Genomic DNA, 16998 nt, shown 5'->3' with positions numbered 1-16998 from the left:
TAATAAATTTTTATTCCAGGTTATGTGGTAGCAAAACACAAAAATTCCACAGAGGGTGAATACTTTAGCAAAGCACTGCATAGCATTTGGGCATGGCTCTCACTGTCCCCTAAAGAGTTGGCAGTGAGCTTAATGTTTTTCTGCTTGTTTTTCTATGTGAATGTAGGCATGGTACTAGATCAGTTTGCTCTTAGTTTGCAGACTTCACCTACTTAAACAATACCTGTCCTTTCCCATCTGTAAGTCCCACATTATAGGACAAACTTTTGTCCAAGTATTCCACATGGGTATTTACGTGTACCAGTGGAAACTGATGGATGAATTTCAGATGTGCTTCCCTCGGGTCCATGGGGATGTTTCCATTTCTAGACTGAGGAAAATATTTTCCACGGCCTATGGGAATACTGTATCTGAGGTGCCTGTCCTGCCGTTTCAATTTAAATATCTCACTATGCTCTGCTGCTGAGAGCTTAACATAGTACTCTTCTGGTTCTGAATGAAACAGAACAAATGCATTAACATTATCCATAATAAATACATAAAAGAAAGAACTCACCGCTATCAGACTGTTTCTTTTTTCCTTTCAATGTGTGGCACGGTTAAAGTCCAGACGGGAAACACAACATGCAGCATAATACCCATTTTGTTCCATTTCTCCTTCATTTATCCCCAAAGTGATTTATGTCAGGAGGCAGCACATTTTAACAGGCAAAAGTGGAGCTTCATCCGCTATTCTGAGTCTGACCTGTTATAGCACAGCTTCCTTCATCCTGTGAGTTTCTTTCTAAGACAATCTCATTTTTAACTATGAGATTGTCATCCAAACTATCATGATTCTCTATATGTGAGAATCATGATAACCAGGAATATTATTGAGGAAAACTGTATAAGAAAGACTGGTTTTGCATTAAAAGCCAAAAGAGCAGATTAATGAAATCTTTTACTAATAATCATTGTTTGGTGCAAACCAAGTTGAATAATGTCCACATGTTTTACTGTTTCTAAACCACTCATGGTTCTTATTCCTTCAGCAGCAAGTTTTTCTAAACTGAGTGTGTTCATATATATAATTTCTATGTGCGCAAATGTTTCATTTCCACTCAATTACAGCATTGCTAAACACCAGCCTGTCATTTAGCTCCAGTGGAAGATAATGCTCCACATCACATACAAATCCCCACAAATGTTTCTCTCACTTCACTTTGAATACAACTTCTGCAGACAGAAGCATAATGTGTCATGGGACCCCCACTTTCATCCACTGCTGTCCACTTCCTGTGGAGGAAGTGGACCACAGAACACTACACCTCTAGCCACTGATTTAGATATGTGAATTATGCCTGCATGGGTAGAAATCCAAGCCAAAGAAGTGAAAGCTTTTACTGAACACATAAGTTCATAATGGAGGATTCCAAAGATAACAACCTTCCTAAGATCGATGGAAGACTCACCCCTTAATTCTATAGCAAACACCAGTACAAACTTTTTGATCCTCACCATCAACACTTAAACATCAGAACTCTTCAGCATCAGGGCCACATAATGATAGAGCCACAGGGTGAGGAACACAAACGCATTATGAAACCACTTCAAATCTGTGGATACACTAACAGGACTTCAAGAAAACAACTCAGTCCACTGAATGATATTCAAAATTTAAATTCAATTCAGGAATATTTTATTGGTCCCAAAGGGAAATTAAATGTTGTTATAAGTCATATTAATTCAAATTCTTCAAAGAGTTGTTGCAGATAGTGATGGCTGTTGGCAGGAAAGATCTCCTGTAGCGGTCTGCATTACAGTGAATTTGAAGAAGCCTCTGACTTAAAACACTGTTTTTCCAAACAGTCTCATGAAGAGCTTGGTCAGGGTTGTTCTCAATTTTATGAATACTTCTTCTTTCCATCATCATATAAAGATATTCCACAATTGTCCCCATAACAGAACCAGAACAGAACCAGCCTTAGCATAATATTCTGGTGCATTTTAAACCCAAGACTCTCAGAGACTGTTCATCCCAAGGATGAAGCACCAACGAGCTCAGTGGTGGGGTTTATTCTGACACCCATGTGGATAGGTGGTGTCTTCTAAAAACAGGATGTATCCTCAGATTTCATCTTTCCAAAACCAAACTCAAATTGTTTTTGACAGTTTGCAGTGTGTTTAAGCCCCTGGTTTTCAGTTGTCTTTGTCAGATCCTCATCTGTTTGTGTTGAAACCAGGGGTGAAAGTAAGGGGGTACGGCAGGGTACTGCGTACCCCTAAAATATTTAGCGGGGGTACGCAGTACCCTCAAGAGAGGAGCGGCTGTCTGCTGTAAAAAAAATCAATGGATTCACTGTGCAGCCGTGAGAGCACCCACTAATCCGCCATGACTGATTAGTTTTTCAAGAACAATCTAAAACACAACTTAATGAGTTAATAAATAGCCTTTTTTCTCATTTTATATTGTTTCTGAACTGTTCGTGCTTCGAGCAGGGGCGCAATATGTCGATCGCGGAAGGTTTTGAGTCAATCTCGACATTAGATGACAAACTGAACGCCGCCAGGACGCAGAGATCAGCACGTCCTCCTCTGACTCCTTATCAAAATGTTCGTAACTTTATTAAAGAACAACAAAAAAATCAACAAAACATGTTCAAATTAATGACCCAACAACAATAATAATCTCAGTAATTATTGTTTCAACAAGGTGTTACGCAATTCTGTGCAGAACCCTTGGGGGCTTATAATTAAAGACAGGAGGTCATGAATTAACATATGCAGGAAGGTGGAGGACATTATCACTTGAATTACTGTGAGAAAGGGAACTTTGGTCGGTTCACGTAACCAGGATGAGTAGTCTTCCAAAACTAACATCTGACTTGGTGCAAAAAACTGAATATAACATAAAATGTTTTAAATCACTAACATTTAATTTGTAAGACATTTTTCTTAGTGTCTTACTAAGAAAAAGTAAGACACTAAAAATGTTTTATTCAAAACATTTTTAACATGTTTTGAATAAAAATTTTATCATCTTGTTTTAGAATTAATTTAGTCAATGATGAATGTATTTGAAATTGTATTATTTCTGACTATATTAGAAGCAAATTAGAAGTTTTTTTAGTATTAGAAAAATATTTAGGTTTATGGTGAATGAATGTTTTAATTCTTATTTTGAATATTATATTAGGTTAGAAACGGGAATTGTACTTCATTATTTTCTGTTGATATTATCTAATGCTTTTGTTTGATATCAGAACTAAACTTTGGAGATCTTGAGTGCAGAAGTACAAAAGTGGGTTTTTGGAGATAACTTTTCGTTGAATTAAAATACAGTTTTAAAGGTTTGTTCCTGGCAGAGCAGAAGAGAAACCAGAATTTCACAGCTACCTATGAGGTTCCTTCATCTGTTTCTCTTTGGCCCAGATGGCTGTAGAGCCGCAGGAGGCCGGATAGTGTTAAGAAAATAAATTTAAAAATAAGTTAGTTTTAGAATTTATCATGACTTGTTTGAAATACCCTAATATAGTTTTAAAATTTATAACATATTCTGACCTATTGATCTTTATTTTACTGTAGTTAAAGCAGATTGTTTGTCAAGATCTCTGATCTGCCCTTTGTCTGTCTGGGAAAACAATCAGTAGGAAGTTCTAGCTTTTTACACTGATCTGTGAAGGCCATAAACCACCATGATTGTTGGGGCTATTTTTTCTTTATTTCTTTATCCATTTGAATTTTGTTACTTTATTCTTAAATTTCTATTTTTTGTATTATTTACAGAGTTTATTTGTAGGTTGATAATTGTTGATTTTATTCATTTTTTTGTTTTATTATTTTCTTATTTATTTTTTAAATTTAGACAGGAAGTAATGTGGGTCAGTCCACATAGATAAGTGCAGGGGCCTGGAGAAGGACCAACAGGCATTTGGGTTTGGGGCCGATGGTTTTTAAGAGTGGTAAGTATGAGAACAAATGAAAGTTTGATGTCTGTAATTGTTTGGTGAAAAAGGAAAATAAATCACCAAGAACAATCAATAAGTTTGGACATTGAAACTTGTTTTGCCTGTGTCTAGAATCATGACCCCACTGCCTTATTAGTTGCTTGGTGGAACTTTTATTGGATGTTTGGCTTTGCAAACAGTCAGAAGTGGTTCTGTTTGGTTCTTCACCTGTTTATCAGCTTTATTGTACCTTTATTGTGGCGCACTGCAGCCGCTGCAATTTCTAAAACAAGCGACAAAAACTGAGCTAATCCACTGTGTTCTGAAAACATGGTGATATTTATAACAGTCGTCAAACTACGGCTCCTACAGCATATTTAAAATAAAACGATTGACCTATATAAGTAGATATTTGCCCTTTTTTGTATCTTGACAGAACTAACAGAAACTAAACTGTTTATAGATTTGTATCATGGAGAATTTATCAAACATCAGTTTTCTAATCTTTATTTTAAGTCGTATTTAATATCGAATAACAAATGATGGCGCTAATATTTTTGTGACAGATTTCTCCTTGTCCTGTATTGGGATAAAATGGTTTTCTGGACACAATGCATGTCAATTGATATGCATATCAGTAATGCATATCAATTAGCAGGAGTACGAAAGATGTGAAAATAATTAAGAATTATCAATTTGACCCGTTTCAAAGTTTAAAAATGTTTAAAAAATAGTTGGAAGTATTTCTTCTGCATGAAACTTTTTCTATTTGTCCTAATAGGTGCACTCTATGTATAAAATGAAAATGGTTCATTTTACACATTTGCAGCCCCCCCAGGTCTATTTGTTACATCGATACTGTTCGGGTCAATTTGACCCGGCAGTCAAGTTGAAGGGTAAAAAGGTTAAAAAAATGTCCAATTTTATTTGTTTCTTTGCACCTATGAGACATATTTCACCACACACACACACACCCACACCACACATGCATGCACACACCACACCCACACCACAGACACACCTAAACATGCACACAAACCCACTCTTTCACTATTCTTTTTACTTCACTAGGAAGCTGCCAGAAAGCAGGTGGTCATACAACTTTTGACAGGAACCTTTTCTGTTCACCTGGACAAACTCCACCCACACTGAGTGGACACTCAGTATGAGTGGAGAGGGGAACATAAATACTCTCTGCAAGGGAGTCCTAAACACATACTGAAGGTACATGTGATATTGTCACTGTCAGAGATCAGGAAATGAGCAGCAGGGAAATAAAAAGATAACCCTGGAAGCTCTGGAACGTCTTGTTGATCATTCCAGGGTTGACTAGGATGGCAGTAACTCACATTATAGACATCAAGTCAGTCTTTGAGTTACTCAGGCCTGGTGCAATACAGATAATCATTGTTGAAATGACAAATCTAAAAGGAAGGAGAGGTTTGGGAAAGAACTGGAAGGAGCTGGACCAAAAAACCCAGTTTTGTTTTGGACATGCAGGTTTAAACTGGAAAACCAGCTGGAGGATCATCTTCAGGACTCATTTGTCTTGATTTTAATCAGCGGGTCAATTTGACCCAGAGCAGAAAAGTGTCTCAAGTTCAATTATAAACATCAACCTTTCAAAAAAAAAAATCTAAATGTAATATAAAAAATTTTACAAAAAATGACTTTCAAGGATAGTTAGTGTCATTTTCTGTTTAGGTTTTTTCAGTGGGCATAAAAAAATTGAAAATCACATTTTTTATGTCCAAATGAGTAAATTGTTGTCCTTTATTTGTGAGAAATAAAAAAAACAACATTGCACAAATATTGATTGAAATGGTTAGTATTGGAGTTAACAATCAGATACAAAAAAGTTTTGGAGGAAGTTTTTGGTTTCTGACACTATAGCATGGCTAGTTTGTCCAAAACATTTTCTGTTTTTATTTGTCGGTTTTGGCCCTCCAATAAATGTCAACACTTCTGCTTCTTGGACAAATGTTTTCTTTTACACTTGATTTAAGGCTTGTCTCATTTGTATTTGATAGAGAAAGGTAAAAAATAAATGTTTGATATTTGAAATGGTAGCATATTTGGTATAATTATTTTTAGGAAACTGGTGAACTTGGCATTGTTAGTGGAGAAAATGAACAATATTTGGAAATGTGGGTTTACTTAAATTGCAGTTTTAAGTTCAATTGCTGCCTTAAAATTAACTCAAAAAGGGAATTGGTATGAATGAAGTTAGTCAGTTTAACTTTAAAATTAGAGTTGAAAGTATATATAATTGTTTGTTACTTTAACAAAAAAAAACAAGTTTTTATGAATGGATAATGTAACTTTGCAAGTTGTTTAAACTCGGAGTATGAAGTTCATACCACAATAAGTCATTAATTAGACAAGTGGTGCAACTTAATTGAGTTCAAATAGAACATGATTGTAATTTTACTTGACAAGAGTACTCAAGTTTTTGAGAATGAATAATGTTCTATAGTTAGTTATTTCAACTTATGGTATCACATTTAAACAACAACTTATCATCAATTGGGCTACTTTTCTAGCTTGGCATCCTAAATTGGAAAAGTACATTATTTGAAGTTGCGTTAACTTGTGTTTTTAAGGCAGCAATTGAACTCAAGTTTTTAAGTTTAACCACCCTAATTATTTATACAGTGTGCAGTCAAAAATATATTTTTTTAAATGAACTTAGAATTATGGAAATGAATTTCAGAGTAAGCTTTTTCAACATTAAGCAGTATAGTCATTTTAATTTCTTTCAATTTCCGTTATGTTTAGGTTTGCGTGTTTCAGTTTGACTAAGTTCACTCATTTCACGAGTATAATTTACACTAAAACTATTGTTGATAGTCCGCTAATGTAATTTCCTTTAAACAAAAATGCAAATAAAATCACGTGAATAAGTTTGTTGACGTGATTAGTCATTAAACATGCTCCACCACCATCCTCCTACCACTTCCTGTCTTTTCTGCCAGTAACAACATCCAGTTGATCACATGGTTTGTGACTCAGAAACATATGTTTCCATTTGTAGGTTTACTAATAACCTTCAAATATTAGGGACAGATTTTAGAGCTTCTTTAAACATTGGAAATCTCTTTAATGTTTTGAACAAATTACATTATTACTTCTGAGGTGTTATGAATCTGTCTATATAAACTTGACTGCTTAGGGTAATCGTTTTTGCAGTACATGTGCTGCAAAAACATAAACGCCAGTCAGCAGTTGCAGCTTTGTGCTGTGGAGGCCAGGGGATAAGGACTCAGAGGGAGGTCGGAGCACCCGTAGGTTTTTCTAATCCTGGATCACAGCGTCTCTGTTAGCGTCTTTCACTCACCGTCAGGATTAGAGACTGAATTGACCCGACTGAAGAAACACTTGCCGTAGGTTTGGATGAACAGATCTGGCAGGAGGATAAGTTACTGTGGGACTGTGAAGTGGACCTGCAGCAACTAACTCTGGAAAAGCGATAAACTGAGAACCCATGGGACATGAGTACATTTTTGAACTGATCTACAGTAGACATAAAGTTAAACACAAGGAGGAAAAAACAGAAACAGCCAAAATTAAATTCACTGGTTTCAGATTTTTAATGACCAGTTGACCTCAGAAAAACATTTTTTCCTTTTACAAAGTTTGACATGGAAAAACTGTTTAGATGTGCATTAGGACAAAAAAATATTTGTAATATTTTGTTTCTAATATAACTTTGAGAATCAGTAAAAATGCAGAAAATGTGATATTACCCACTAAAGCTGGACATGATATTTGCATATTTAATAGCTGTATCTCCAACTTAAACTGTATGTATTATTAACTTTGATCGAGAAGAATAATTAAAATCTTTTGACTCGTTTCATTCTCTTTTCTGCCCGTACTCCTTGATGTCGTCATTGTAACAGCTGAGCCACAAAGACAAACGTTTCCAAGTACAATCATGAGAACATTAGACGAACAACTAATGAAGCTGACAAAACTCATAATAAAATCCCAAACCAGCATCCAATTAAATATTTACCTCACTCCACAGATATTCACACACCAAGACAAACTTACGGGGAACCATTTCACCGACGCACCGTTCCCCGGAGACAGCATCACGGGTAACCCCGGAGCGATCTGAAGTTAAGGTTCCAGGTCCTATACTTTTAAAAGGAGGGTGTGTTTCCCTTCTCTGCTGTATTCAAATTAGGGGAGTGTCCTTAGCTAAGTTAATTTAAATATAGTTGACTATGTTCCAGTAAAAACCTGTTTTTTGAGATCAAAGAAGTGTTATTTTCTTTTGAGTGGAAACAGATGTTTTTTATGACCCTGTCCCAAGAGGAAGCTCTACTCTGTTGATAGGACCAGATTGTTTTACACCAGCTGTTAAATCTTATAAAGGTGGTCAAAAGGTTAAACTCACACACAGAGCCACGACCCCTTGTAAATGCTTGCTCAGTCCACAGAAAAACTAGCTGGCTGTGTTTTAAATTATAGAAAACTAAAACTAAACTATTTAATTCAACTTAATGTATTATATTTCAATAGAAATATCCTACATAAGAGATTATGCTGATTGAACCATGGATATAATTTGGAGCTGAATTTTCTTATTTAAAACACTATTAATTTGGTCAAATATTTTGAACATATCAAGTCTAAAAACTAGCATATTTTAAATTTATTTTCTTAACAGTACATTGCAGGGTTCAATAATTCACAGTTCATGAATCATGCTCTCACACTGTTGGATGCAATCTTACTGCTCACACTGTACATGTGTACACGACAGGTCAGACTCTAATCCAGAACTACATATAAAGCAGGAGTGAGGAGGCACTCCCTGGAAAAAGAAGAGTGGCTGTATTGCTGCATGCTTAGTGTAAAAGGTTCAAGGAAATTTGTCCCATGGCTCTGTTTCAAAAGTGCAATATCTCACAAGGGGCAACTGGAATAAGATTTTTGCGCGAATGGATTGTGAGATGTTAGTTGCTTGTCCTTGCCCCCTCTACACAACAACACATGGTGAGGCAGGAGCTGTCAGAACCAGCAGCAGGTGTGCCAGTCTGCCTGGCTCACATGAAGAAGACAGAGCACTCACAGAAACCCAGGGTCCTGACATCATGGCTTAACGCAAACAAACAAAGTCTACTTACCCAATATCTACTTGGTACCAAAAATGTAAAATATGATTATTGTAGTTGTATGGCTACAACTAACTATTTTAATAATTGATTATTCTGATGATTAATTGCTTTCCTAAATTGGCAAAGTCAGCTAATTTTTCCTTGAACCACTTAAGGCTTTTTTATACAATAAAATACATTAAAGATGTGAAAAAATTCAATTTCTTTTTAAACAGAAACATCTGTATTTAATTGATCAAAGTATAATAACAGCTAGACCTGTCCAGGGTGAACCCCGCCTCTCGCCCGGAATGTTAGCTGGAGATGGGCACCAGCACCCCTCCCAACCCCACTAAGGGACAAGGGTGCAAGAAAATGGATGGATGGATAATAACAGCTAGTCGTTTGTAGAAAAGGATGCATCTGCAGCTCAGACATCCTTCTAACATCAACATGAAACCTCATCAGACCTTTCTGCTTAACATCAACACAGTGTATAGGTGATCTGGCAATTCATTTTTGGATCAACTGATTAATAACTGGCAAGCAAAAGGTGTTTTATGTTATATTTTTTTCCAGGCAAAGCTAAAACTGCCCATTTAGTTCTGGGCAGAACATATTTACAGGCAAAGTGATTTTTTAATTTTTTATCTTAACTGCGAGATGTATATATTTTTTGTTTTGGCTTTATTACTGGTGTTCTTGAGTAAATGGCCTTTTTACTGCAGTTAATGATTATTTGACTGCTAAATTATTAGACTATTTCAAAAATCGACTCATCACAATTAATCAGATTAATCATTCCAGATCTATGTAGTTGTAAATAAATGTAGATAGGAAGGAGTTAAAGTTAAGGTAAAGTATAGGCTGGTAAAATGGTAATGTTGACACTGATATGACATGGTAGTGATACAGCTGACAGAGTTGGATTGAGCCAAATGTAACACTAACTAAGGTTAGGCAAGTATAATAATAGACACTCAGATAGGTTCGGCTATGGAGCCTGTGTGTGTGAATAAAACACAATCAGACAAAGTAAATTGAAGTTACTGTATTCAAGATGGGTTATTTTCATATATTTAAGAAGATATGCAATAATAATAATGATATTTATAATAACAGTGATTTTCTATTAATATAACCAAAAGACTCAACAAGAACAAAAAAAATAACAACAAAAACAAACCCTGATGACACCCAAGAGTTTTTTCTATTTTGAGTCCATTTGTGAATCCAGGGTGATTAATGGTTCATCAATCAATAAGCTGACTGTTTTTAGTCCATGATCCAATAGAAATAGGTCCGGAATGAGAAAGGTAGATTGGTTCATTTAAATCCTACCGCAAAGCTGCGGTGATCCAGTTAGCTTGCCATCCTGGGTTGACACAGGGGGTGGAAAAAAAACCTGACCTAAACAAGGTCATAAATAAAAATAAAAACAAATTACTTTGTAATGTATACAACAATGTTTATACATTTATGTTACAGACTGTCAGTGAACGCACCAAGGAAAGACTGACTCAAGCGCGCACGTAGGTAATAGGGAGCGGGTAATATCTATAGACGGATAGTAAAAACCACGTATTGCTGTAAGAGAAGGATTTAGTATGATGTGAGTAATAAAGCGACATCGACCAGTCTATCTTATTGAGCGTGCAAACATCACAGAGTTCACATTTAAACAGGGTTAAACGATTACACAAAATAACTAAACATTCAATGATTACAATATATATACATTCCATAAAGTATTTCTCAGGAATGGAATTTCAAATTAAAGATCGCGATCAAGTTTACAAATTCAAATTAAAGTTACAGATCAAGGGTACAGATCAAATTAAAGTTAGATTCAAATGAAAGTTACAAATCAAGGGTATAGAACTTTGGAGCTGACGTCACAGCGTATGACGTTTACGTCGCTCGGCGCCATTTTTGGTGTCCACAGACCAAAACAAACTATTCCGAACACCGGTGTTTTCATTGTGTTACCGACCGCAGTGAAGTTGTTTTCAAGTTGGATACTGGATATCCCGCGTTCCGCGGAGTCCAGCTCAAGGTTGATCCGATTTATGAACGCTATTTCGGCCAGCTGTTCTTTACTAGTCCCTCCTCAAGCGCTCGGAGTTTCACATAGGGACCGTCAATTTCCGAACACTCCTGTAAATAAATGCCTTGTCTTGTGACCAATTGATACAAAAAGTGGTCATTCATGCTATTACACGAGGCACACTATCCTCTATTAAAATTTTAAGTCATGTTCAATTATTTTAACATTAAATGTTTTCTTCAGTAGCTTCCAAATCGTGTCCCAGTAACTCAATCTGTGTGAAATTGTTGTACTAGAGCAGTGTTTCTCAACGTTTTTCAGCCCAGTGCCCCCCAGCCTTTATCCAGGTCCCTCACCGCCCCCCACCAAAGAATTTGTAGGCTACTTTGCAATGACTATTATTTTATTATTAATATTACTATCACTATTGTAGATTTTTTTATTTTTATGCTGATTTCTGTTTTTATCATCAAAAATAATTTCCCTGAGAACAAAAAAGCCATGGGAACAAAAATTATTTTCACAGGTGTTTATGAAAAATTTAATGGACATTCAACTTAAAATTTGTAGGCCTAACAGCAGCCAGTCAGAGTGCAAAAATTATTCTTGTTCTTTGCCATTTTCTAGTTGTTAAATATTCCACAAAATGATCAGATAAAAGATGTTCAACGTGCCAGTTTAAACTTTGAGCTATTTGCAAACGACTGAGCTCTGCAACAATAAAACATGGATAGAACTGAAACTACATTAATCATAACTCTTCTGTTCAATGTTTGTCAGGTTCTGTTGGTGCAGCTCTGTGCTGCCTTCAGGAGGATGGGACATCAGAGCATCATCCATAAAATTTCACCCACACGGCATTTATTGTGCAAACCAGAGCTTTCAGTGAAAAAACAAAAGTTCCAGATCATTTTAATGCCATACAAATATGAGACAGAAACATGGATTATATATTTATATAGACCTGACTATTGATTATAGATTAATAGTTTTACTGGACAGAAATTACAAAGAACAAATCTGGTTCTTGATCAAATCCTAATGAGTCAAATTGAAAGTGTCATGGAGGCTGATGACTCCATGACACTTTCAATTTGACTCCACTTTCATGGAGGCTTTCATGTTATTTTTCATGTTATTTTTCATGACATGAAAAATAATATTGAAGAAATGAATATATCAAATCTAATTAAAAACATAAATAAGTTATAAGTTATTTACTGTTAAGGTCTGTAAGATATATTTATTCTCAGTATTAGATGTGGTCTCAACAAACCCATGGCACTTAAACAATATTATTTTACCTTTTATCTGGAAATAGTGTGTTTATTCTTGCCATGCAGTCCTCTGTATTAATTATTGCTCGAAATATCTTGCCATACCAGTTTTTTCCTCTGTATTTATTTTAGTTTTTTAGTTTATTCTTGCATTTTGTTCTTCATTCATTTCCATTTAGTTTCCTTTGATTACTGTTATCCTCTTTTGGTTTATTGCTATGTCCACTTTAGTTTATTTCCTGTTGCTAGATTTATTTTATCATTTAATGACGCTCACCATCAGTAATCTCATCACCTGCCAACATATTCTCACTCCCAACTCGTCACATGTTGACGCCGAGGGTACCCCCTTCGCGTCATTATGTGACGAGAAGGGTTCTCTCATTGAATGCTGTACTGCTCCCTAAGCGTCCGATACTGACGATCTGGGAACGAATAAGATGACGAGTCTATTCTATTTAAAAAAAAAACCTTTATTTACAATTTATGTGCTAGTTTGAACAGGATATTAAGAATATTTACTACAAATACACGTCAGACGTATCGGTCAAATGACTTTAATTCGGTATTTAAAAATAACTCAGTAAAATATAAAACCGGAGGGTTTTTGTTGTGGATGTAACTTGATTTAAAAGCCTTTTCTTTTAAAATTTACCAACTATTTTTGAGTATGATATCAATGATTTACACCAATTAAATTTAAGAAAAATTAAGATGTATTTTCTTTTGTGATTGCATGCAAACTGTTCTGTAAACGTTTAATATTTTTTATTGAAATAATAAAAATAAGGACGGATCCCACAAAAACCCAAGAAGAAGAAGCTGACGTGATCCTTTGTGACACTTACATTCCGGTGAGTAAAAATCTGCAGCTGTCAAAATGTTTTTGTACTTTAAAACCAAAAATAACTCCAAAGTGTTACGTTATAAAGTTATTGGTGGTAGTTTTAGGACTTAATGGCAGTAGGACTGTGATGCGAATGGTTGAAGACATGTTTGTAACATTTTTTTTGCCGGAGAATATACGGTGGAAGCTAGCTAAATTAGCCTCTTAGAGGCTAATTGTACCTGTATACTGTACCTGTGCTTAATACGTTTAATTAGCCATGATAAAGTCACATAATAGTATTTATAGTCATGCTTGTTGTTGCCACTTTGTAAAATTGGAGGGTTGCTAAAAACATCAGTGCCCCTAGGCTGTGATGATCTTAAAGTTTTGTTTATGAACCCTGTCTGAATACACTGATTGCAGCTAGGTCATTTACTTGAATTAAAAATGAACTTGCATCAGTACAGGCACATTTCTTTCCTCCTGTCTATGTTATTTATTGCTGTTGCAAGCCAGATGAAGAGAAGTAAAGAGCTGAGAACCTGATCTTTGAACAGACAGAGACCATCGGTCAGGAGCAGCCTGCAATGCTTACTGAGGAGCATCCAATAATGATACCAGAGAACCAGGAAGATACTGTGATAGTGCTTGATTTCGTTCCTGTTTCTCCTCCTGTTGTCCCATCCTCTCAGTCTTTTCAGAAGAAGAAAAGACCCAGAAGCACCTCTCCAGCTGCCTCTCCTCCCACTGTCTCCCCCCAAAGATCAGCCGCATCTGCATTCATGTCACCTGCTGACCATGCCATCTCCTTAAGTCATGGTGGCCGATAAGAAGAGAAAGCTTAAGTTAAAATGTTATGGAAGGATCCCTTCAAGTGTCAAGTTTGTACCCCAGATGTGCTTTCAGTTTCAGTGGATGGAAATTGCAAGTATTGCCATTTAAGGAATGCAGCAAGGTATTGCAAAATGTGTACAATATAACAATTCTTTATATATGTTAGTGATCACTACCTTCACTACCTTTGGACTTTAACACCTCATGAAGTGTATTTTATTGCTTGTTTCTCAGATTGGAGGAACAGGCTATATTTCAGGACCTTTTCATAGCCAAGGATGAAAATGTAGGAAAATTTGTAGACTGTATACACAAATCAACCAAAAATGTAAGACTGCAGATTGTAAATGTATAATAACAGTAACATTTTAGCCTATAATAACAGCATGCCTGACTGAATTGTATGCATTCTAGATTTTGTGGTGGGCAATGGTCAGCAGATCCAGCAGCAAACTGGATGAGGAGGCTTGGAGCTAGCGGTGTGTATACATGGAGTGCTGCTTAGTGCTCTTAGAGCACTAGGGTATGAGATTTTGCATAACCCTTGTTCTTTTCAACAAAGGCTGGCCAACAGACAATCACTTTTTTTCCATGGATGTAACATGCAAGTACTGGACATAACTTGCAAACTAACAAAAAGCTGTCCTGAGCTCCAACACCTGCTTGAAATGAAGCCATTTCTCTCAATGTTCCATGGCAAAGCCCATGAATGTAAGTAAGGAACACTGACCAGGCATGGAATAACCTTGCTGGTACATACTGCATAAACATCTTTGACACAGTTGATGTTGTTTGTGCATGTCTGTGCAGACACAGATGGACACAAAGCTTGTGCCAAGGCTCATCGCAAGATCAGAAAGGAGAAAACATCTTAGCATTGGCTTTAGAAGATGTTGGTCACTTGAAGACTGATACAGACACAGAAGTTCTGTCTTTGGAAGAGATCCTGTCCGGTGACAGTATAAAACTAATATGTTTCATACTGTCATCATACCTGACAGATAATGTGACTAGATACTCCAGGTGTTGACCTGAACTTACAAATTTAAACTTTTACTGAGTTGATTTGTCCTTTTCATAACTGCATTTCAGACTCTGTCAGTCTTCACACAAAACAAGGGCAATCAATGACATCATGATAGTAAAGAGACTGGAAGAGGAAAAGAGGATCCTTGTTGATGGACCATCATTGGAAATCTCTGTCATCCTATGAAGACTCTTTAAAGGAGTTTCCTGCCTGTTATCGGGAGGTAAATTTAAAAGTGTGTTTTTAAGTAATGCATAAACATACAAAAAGTAAAAGCATCTAAATTTTGTATTTTTATTTATGTTCAACTTTAAAGGTTTGTCCTGTGCCCTAACTGACAAAGGTCCAAGAGGTCTCCAGAACATCATCCTCAGAGAGCTGCAGCACCAACAGATGAAGCTGCAGGCAACAGAGTATTATCTACAGCAGGGGAGCCCAGATTGGGTCCTGGAGGCCCGACATCCTGCATGTTTTAGTTCTCTCCCTGGTTTAACACACCTGCATCAAATGATGGCTCGTTAGAAGGGCTAAGAAGAGCATTGACAAGCTGAAAAGGTTGTTACTACCACAAGGGAGAGAACTAAAACATGCAGGATGCCGGGCCACTAGGACCCACTTTGGACACCCGGATCTACAGACTTTGTCAGGAGTAGAGAGTGTTACCTTAGGCGACGACTTCAGTAGTGACTGATAGTAGTCTGTAATCATTTATATATCATATATATATAAATATATTATAGTTTGCTCATAAGTTACAAAGAGACACCTTACTATTTGTTCTTGTGCGTTCATGTTTCCAAATGGGCAGTGTTTTATTTTGTTGATTCTTTTTTTAAATAGTTAATTTGTTTGTGCCTTTGTACTCTCTAAAAGGGCTTACTAGAGCTGTAATTACTTCCACAGGCATGTCATCGAGTGTGTTTCTTTTTCACTTATGTTTCTGCACATCTAGTGTATTTTCTAGGTAATAATAGAAATTGTAGTTAATTTAATAGTTTACTATTTTTACTTCAAGTGGAATAATAACACTTGTGCTTATGTTAAGCTACAGTACTATGTTAAGCAGTCTCAGTGATTCTGTAGTAACTAACATAACCAAGGCATTTCTTTGGATCTTCTATTTTATTTTATTTTTTTATTAATATGTGCAGCTCTGACTTATTTCTTTATCCAAAGAATGCACAAAGTGTGAACTGGTGGAACAATTTCTTATCCTTGGTCAATTGAATGCAGTTCACTTTGTCTGTCAATGTCTTTATTAAAAAGAAATGAGTAAAATAAAATTTCAGTGCTTGTCAAAGTGATTTTTTTAATGCGATATTCAGGTAGGATTTTGTTTAATGACATGCATTTATACAAAAATCATAAAGGCATGATTTTATAAACAAAACATCTAATTTAGTGGATACTTAAGGACATGATACAGATACACATATCTTTCAGCTCATGACAAGTCAGTAATGAAGCATATTAAAATGGACGAACAAGAAGTGGTTTAAAGAAATTATCAGAAATAAGTTGTTCAGCTTTTAGATACTCTTTAAGGACACATGAAAATAAGTTATATTTGCCTACATAGACCTGGCGTTATTTAAACATGTCTATGTTCAACAGTTGACAGGTGAAAAAGGAAGCCGACTAAGGTTTGGTAGAAAAACTTACTGTCGGTGTCATTTATTTGAAATGCTTCAGATTTGGACATGACTTCTTTTTTAAAACAGAGGGTTCCAACTTAGTGAAATAATCTTAATGAAATGTACATTAACTTGGTATTTGGATGCATTTACAAAACAAAAGGGGGAGACTACTATTTCAACTACAATAATTAGATGGACACAACTTACATTCTCTTTATGCCTTTTCTCTGCAAGCTTATGAAATGATGAAATAAACCACAGAGGCCTGAGACACCATCAGGCAAATCCATCTTTTCCCACCAGAGCAGATTTA

The 16998-nt window shown here is 35.9% G+C and overlaps 1 long non-coding RNA gene across 4 annotated transcripts; it reads left to right on the top strand.

Moving 5' to 3' along the window:
- The first annotated feature begins 7692 nt into the window (after positions 1-7692).
- LOC103457973 (uncharacterized) lies at positions 7693-16336 on the top strand. 4 transcript variants are annotated; one of them, XR_001776066.2, is made up of 7 exons: positions 7693-8029; positions 13880-14142; positions 14256-14349; positions 14436-14500; positions 14584-14732; positions 14832-15271; positions 15365-16336. It is a non-coding gene; the product is annotated as an uncharacterized LOC103457973 (long non-coding RNA). The 4 variants fall into 4 exon arrangements; XR_014085600.1 differs by lacking the exon at positions 7693-8029 and adding an exon at positions 12171-13212; XR_014085601.1 differs by lacking the exon at positions 7693-8029 and having other exon boundaries at positions 12171-14142; positions 14832-15027; positions 15114-15271.
- Positions 16337-16998: the final 662 nt, after the last annotated feature.

Source organism: Poecilia reticulata, chromosome 21, assembly GCF_904066995.2.
Source record: "Poecilia reticulata chromosome 21, P_reticulata-male-v2, whole genome shotgun sequence".
NCBI lineage: Eukaryota > Metazoa > Chordata > Actinopteri > Cyprinodontiformes > Poeciliidae > Poecilia > Poecilia reticulata.
Note: the sequence above shows the minus strand (reverse complement) of the source record. Positions and strands in the feature narration are given on the sequence as shown.